Below are 7,588 nucleotides of genomic sequence, written 5' to 3'. Positions count from 1 at the left end.
CATAAATTATCAACAACCAGAACATACCAACGGTAGAAAAAATTATCAATGACAGCATAACGGCAACATCAACACAACAACGACGGCAATAACTCAACACTGGCATAAGCCTACAGAAAACAACATTAACAACCACATCAGTTCAACACTGGCATAAGACTACAAAAAACAGCAATAACAACCACTAGTAAATTACATATTATGCATGATTTCATTCTATCAAGGTATAATTCATTACAATAGCTTTCCAACGCTTCGAACGACAGTTAAATCAGAGTTACGATCGCGAAGATATGCAAAAAACAATTTATGAAAATATTTTTAGTTTCGTAACAGTATGTGTCGACGCGAAACCTCATGCTTCGACTCATAATTCAAAATTTTGATTTTTAAACACAGTATGTATCGACGCATAGGCTTACATATCGATACATATAACTTTCAAACTTCTGTTTTTATAAAACTATACAGTACGTGTCGACGCAAAACCTTATGTGTCGACTCATAACAAAATTTTTTAAAACATGTATCGACGCATAGGCTTATGTATCAATGCAAACAACTTTCAGACTTCTGTTTTTATAAAACTACACAGTATGTGTCGATGCAAAACCTCATGTGTCCACTCATATTACGTAAAATTCCCAAAAATACATCCAGAAACCCTATTCAGACTATGGGGACCCAATCAAACATCAACAACAGTCCATTGCAATATAATACATGTTATCTAACATATAATTCACATCAATTTCACATCATATAGTGCAACCACAATAACAATTCATCAATTGCAACAAACATAATTCAATCGATTACAACACCATAACACAATCATGAACAACATTTGACAAAGAAAACTATGGCATTCTAAACCCCATTCCTACATAATTTCCATTATAGAAGTCAGAACCCCACCCTTACCTTGGATTGAAGATCGCTCTATAACTCTCCAATTGAAACCTAGCTTTTTGCCTCTTCTCTCAACCTTGCAGCTTTTCACGTTCCAACTTTTCTTCCCTTCTTTCTCCTTCCACTTTCTAATAATTCTACTTATTTAACCCAACCTTATAATCTTATTATTTCCATTGGGCCTAACTTCCACACCCCATCTTTACTACAACCAACCCCTTAAACAAGCCCAACAATTAATCTCATAACTATTCTAATATTATGGCTACTACAAATCAACTAATAGCAACTTATCACAAAATTTCACAATATTTCAACAAATAATTCGAAAATAATTTAATTAAATAATTAATTAAATATATGGGCGTTACAACTCTCCTCCACTTATAATATTTTCGTCCTCGAAAATCCACTCGATATTACAACTCTTAACGCGAATTTTGCATCTGACTCTCTGATCCCCAAGTCGCGTTTGGCAACACTTTGTTCACTACTTTTCCTGAGATAACAATAACTCCACACGATTCAAATCAAATACATACATGCTAATCATTCAACACCTTTGCGACATAACCGGTAATAATATTTCAGCCACTCAACCATATTCTAACATATCAACATTTAAAGTGGTAACAACAGCACACTTAAACATGGATATACAACATTACATTATCATCTTAACCACATCTTCAACACCAAAACCCATGCATAATTTCATATATATATATATATATATATATATATATATATATGTATGCCAATTATTAACAAAATGTCAACAAATCTATTTGCATCGTCGTATCACTCTTGTAGTGACATCGATATAACCAAATTAATCAACTTCGTCATATTATGGACATTTCTTCATTGTATAGGGTAATCAACAAAAACATCATAGCAACGGTAACTAGATCATTAAAACATCAACTTAACTGTATAACTCAACAAACCTATACATAGCTTACCATCAATTAACAACCACAATAGTCTTCTTATAAAATCAGTAAATATTTACTAGCAAGCATAGTTCCCCGACACAAAATTTCTATATCCACAATCCATCAAATCAGTCATGTAGATCAAGACATATCATCCCCATAGGCTTCCGATATCTTAATCCTTCACCTCTAACAAATCGTACATGCATATCAACTGCGCCGCGTCACGCTTTAGCTGCGCAACTCTGATCATACATCTTAAGTCACCGTCCTCATTAAAATTTTCGTCAACTATCTGGCTTACAACTTTCAATATATCTTCGGACTTTCTTTAACATCCACATAAAATTGTTGTTCACTTCGGTAATCTCAATCTTTCACTTTGCGACGTTAGCTTGCATATAAACTTGCTACTCTGGCTTGTTCAATACGTCTCAACTCTTTCCTAGCCACTTATCCATTAAAATGGTGAGCGACTATCTTAACGATATAATCATCGACCACTTTACACACTATTAAGATAGAAAGATAAGTTTATACCATCCAACACGATCTCGTCTACTATCAACAAGAGATTAAGGGTGATCAGTTCCTTAATTTGTCAATAGATAGCCGACAACCATAACGGAGTATAAACCATTGTTACCAACTATAATAGCATTCTTTTAGATCTTGTAATCAAGTCACCTGTAGCACCATAATACCACAACTTACTTCGAGACCAACAACTACTCCCACAAATTTCCTCGCATTCGATCTTGTCGATGAGGCACCAACGCTCAACATATTGCATGGTCCATACTATACTCACTTAGCATTACACGAAGGTTAATTCTTTTTCCAACTTCTAGAATTACTACCATATCAATACATTACAATTCGCCTCATTCCAATTGAAATCTCAACAATGCTGTTCCACATCAGTTTAGTGATATAACCTCTCCAAATTCTTCTTTTACACCTGCCGCCACTTTGGCATCACAACCACGACTCTAATTCCACATTAAAGCATATTTCTTAAATAGGACATCATCATTCTAATCATTGTTACTCGGCATTAACTGCCGCTCTAAGCGCTTCTCCACTACTTTCACACCCTTTTTAATACTGAACATTTCATTTCCTCAACTTATTCGCCAACAACATAGTTCACTTGACCTCGTCTCAAATGACTACGGTAATAACAATCCATGCCCGAAAAGCCTCTAGTTATGTAACTGACTTTAGAGTCCCTCCACATAGGCATGCATCTACCGTATTGAAAACACTTCATAGGATAGAAAATATTCGTATCTTTTCATAGGTTCAAAAAGAACATCAATCCAATACTCGGAACACAAGATATAAATTTCCAAGGTTATCTGAAAATGCGAACACAGAAGTCATACAACAACATACTATTACACACCTTACAATAAGATTATAACAGAATTTCTTGTACCAGTACCAACACTTATGTTTCTCGAAATGCTACTCACCTCCTAGCATTTCCGACTCTGATTCGCAATCCAAAACATTCCAACAACTTCAACAACTTTTACAATCACTCATAAGGATCCCACGACAAGGTCTACAAAAATCCGTCATTCTATCATCGTTCAAACTTCCACATCAAATGCACGGCTACTCAAACTGACAACTCTACAGTCCACCAACAGCGCTGAAACTTTGCAACTTTATACATTCCATTTTCTAAGATTATCCTTTTACTTAACAATCACCTTCAGAAAACATCAGGGATTTATAATTTACTCGTATATCAACAGTCGTCACATTGCTCTTTAGTCTTTGAGAAGTACATATCAACATTGTCTAATCATTCTCCTCGATACGCTCCAACTTGATTAACAAACAAAATCTTGAATCCATGTCGCCTTCAGACTCGGGAAACAACAGAACTTTAACAATACTTTCACTATCTCTATCAGCAGCACACTGAACCAACATCTTACAACTGGAAAATATTCGAGAAGCGAAGCTTCTCTCCCACTTAGCTAAAACTAACTCCTGCATATAATCGATTAGGAAGAAAAAAAGTATTGACAGTGTTTCGCACACATGTCACGTACTAAGAAACAACATATCGACAGTATTCAACTGTCACACTACTCTACTGACTCGGCAACTTGGTCAGGCGAACCGACCTTCTCTAATACCACTATTGTAACACCCCATTTTACTCGACGAATATATTTAAAATTATAGTCACAAAAATTCCAACATATAAACAGGATGCCACATTTTCTACTTAAAACAACGGTATAAAATCACATACAAAACAGATACATAACACTTAAAACTCGGATGAACCGATAACAACATAATTATTTTTTTAATCTTTGGACACAATAGCAACTTTCATTTACTAAGCAGCGGAATCACAATTTCAACTTAAATGACATATCATCTTGTTCAACTTAAAACAACTTCAAAGATGGCAAGATACTTTAATAAATTCAACTTAAAATTCAGCAAATAAATATAATCACAACAATAAAACACAAGAATTCATCCCCCCGAGTGTTACGTATCAGAGCGACATCACCGACTCAAACTAATGAAGGTAAACAGCCTTCACTCTGGATTACCTGCACGTTACCAACATAGGGGTAAAATTCAAACATCAGGGGTGAGATATCAAACAATATAATCAGATGTATGATAAATACTATATTAGAATCAGTTCTTGCAAAATCACTACTTCACAGCATTTTAAACAACATTTATAATCACAAATTTATCAACAAAACATATCAACTATTTTAGCTTCACAACAATATCGTCAACATAATATACCAACTATATCATTATCACAACAACTCAGAGATCCAACTCAGAATTCGACTCGTACAATTCACATACATGTGGTACCATTGGAGCAAAACTCCCAACTTAGAAACCGCTAGTTACTAGAGGCGTCAACAAGGCATACGCCTTCAAATTAAAACAAGGCATAAGCCTTCAACTTAATATTTGCCAATCCAGGCCAACTTACTGAGCATTAGCTCTAACTTGATATGATATGTATTCAACAACAATGAATGCGACAACAACAACATAACAACAACATCAACACTGGCCATAAGCCTACAACATACAACGATAACAACACAACAACGAATTAACTTTGGCATAAGCCCACAACTTGAATTCTTTGTCAATTGATAGAGGAAAAACAAGAACATAAACAATTATCAACAACCACAACATACCAACGATAGAAACAATTATAAACGATGGCATAACAACAAAATCAATGCAACAACGGCAACAGTTCAACACCAGCATAAGCCTACAACAAACAACAATTACAACCACAACAGTTCAACACTAGCATAAGCCTACATAAAACAACAATAACAACCACTAGGAAATTACATATTTTGAATCATTTCATTATATCATGGTATAGTTCATTACATTAGCTTTCCAACGCTTCGAAGGGAAATTAAATTGGAGTTACGATCGCGAAGATATGCCAAAAACAATTTATGAAAATATTTTAAGTTTAGTAAAAGTATGTGTCAACGCGAAACCTCACCCGTTGACTCATAATTCAAAATTTTGATTTTTAAACACAGTATGTATTGATACATAGGCTTACGTATCGGTACATATAACTTTCAAACTTCTGTTTTTATAAAACTACACAGTATGTATCGATGCATAACCTCATGTGTCGACTCATAAATTTTTTTTCAAGACATGTATCAACGCATACAACTTTTACACTTCTATTTTTATAAAACTACATAGTATGTGTCGACGCGAAACCTGATGTGTCGACTCATATTACATAAAATTCCCAAAAGTACGTACAAAAACCGTGTTCAGGCTATGGGGTCCCAATCAATCATCAACAACAGTCCATAGTGTCATACCCCAATTTTTGACCCTAAGATCATCGTTTATGTTGTACCCCAATTTTTGATCACTGAGATCCCACCATATTCCAAATAGTAGGATCATCACCATTATCATTATCATCATGCATATAGCATTTGCTAAACAAAAAATACAACAAAATTGTTGTTTGTTGCTTGTGTCCTAAGACAGGAGACTGATCAAGAAGTGACTGAGCAAACTAGGGTTTTGAGGCCCATAAGGAAATTCAACATTCTCCTATGTTCAAAGGTTTTTCCTATCAATAACTAAGTCCAAGGATAGCCCAATTCAAGATCAAAAGCTTTCAAGATCACTTGAGGCCCCAAATTAGGTTTTGACCTAATTCCACTAGTGGGTTGACTTTCAATCAGGACATGGCTCCAAGGCTCAAACCATGATTCAAGGGCATCCAAATCAACATTATTATCCATTAATATCATTCATTCAAACTTTTGACTTTTGAGAATAATGGTCAACTATGAACATTTGAAGATTCAAATCATCATCATATGATTATTGAAGACATTTTGCCAAAGAAAATCAAGAAAATTCATCAAGAGTCAAAAAGTCAACAAAAGTCAAAATTAGGGTTTTATGTGAATTTGACCTAATTTTGGGAACTCCAAATTTTGCCTACAAACTCAAAAATATCCATGCATGAAAGTTGTAGATCTTGATCAAACAAACAACTCATCATAGTGAACATTTCTCCAAAAAATGATTATTTTGAGTGATTTGGAATTTTGAAGATTATGTTCCAAAAAAAAAGATTTTTTGTTTTCAATTAGATTTTTCTCAAATTTATGGCCATTTTTCTCTATGATCCTGTTTACGGTGATTTCCAGTAAACAACCGCTAGTCCTCCAAACTATAATAAATATGATTTGGTTACTCGCAGGATCGACTAGATTGATCCTAGGACACATAGTCAATTAGATTGTTATCAATATTCTTTAGAACCATGTTCATGATTCGTTGTCTTCGACAAATGTTATTCGATTGAAAACATACACTTTTAGTGATGACTTGATTATATGTGATTATGACTTTAAAATGTAAACAACGCAGATAACGTAACATGCAATTCTGTTAAAAAGAATCTTAAAACATAAAACTGTTAAAGATCTTGAAAGTAAATAACATGAAAGTAAATAACATGAAAGTAAATAACATGAAAGTAAAGATACAGTAATGTAAATGACAAGAAGTAAGTAGAATGCAAGAATTTAAAGATATTCGAAAACGAAAAGCAATAAAAGATAATACTCATGTATTAAGATGGTGGTGTCATACGTACATTTTCTCAGCGAACTCGTTCTCGTTAACGCTTGATACTTGAGTAAATATGTGAGTGATTTGTACAAAATGAACACACGGAATTCTATCATAAAAACTCCTATTTATACTAGTTTCGACCATAACGGCCCTATGCTAATCCGCTGCCACGTTTCTCATAAGAACTTCCAGCGATGACATCTGTGAATAAGCAGTTACGCAACTATCTTCGAATTTCAAATCTTCCCGCCTGAGTCCATCTTCGACGCGTGGCAGTATGTTAATAACACTTACTAACAAACACGCTAAATAATAATACTTAAGCAAATTCATAAATTTTGTCTAAGTCTTCGAGGATATGTCCTTCCAATAGCTTTCAGTAGCCATCATCTTCATAAAAAACTTAGACATTTTTTACTATCGAAACATGGCCATCAGTAGCCATTTTATATTTCTCAGAGATGGTCATCAGTAACCACCTTGCCTTCGATCATACACTCCTTCGAAGCACATATATTTGTTCAACGAAATCTTCAGCTAACAAATTGCCCCCAATAAATGCCTGTTTCGAAGATCAA

Source organism: Vicia villosa, linkage group LG3, assembly GCF_029867415.1.
Source record: "Vicia villosa cultivar HV-30 ecotype Madison, WI linkage group LG3, Vvil1.0, whole genome shotgun sequence".
NCBI lineage: Eukaryota > Viridiplantae > Streptophyta > Magnoliopsida > Fabales > Fabaceae > Vicia > Vicia villosa.
The sequence above is the reverse complement of the archived record's forward strand: the minus strand, read 5'-3'. Positions refer to the sequence as shown.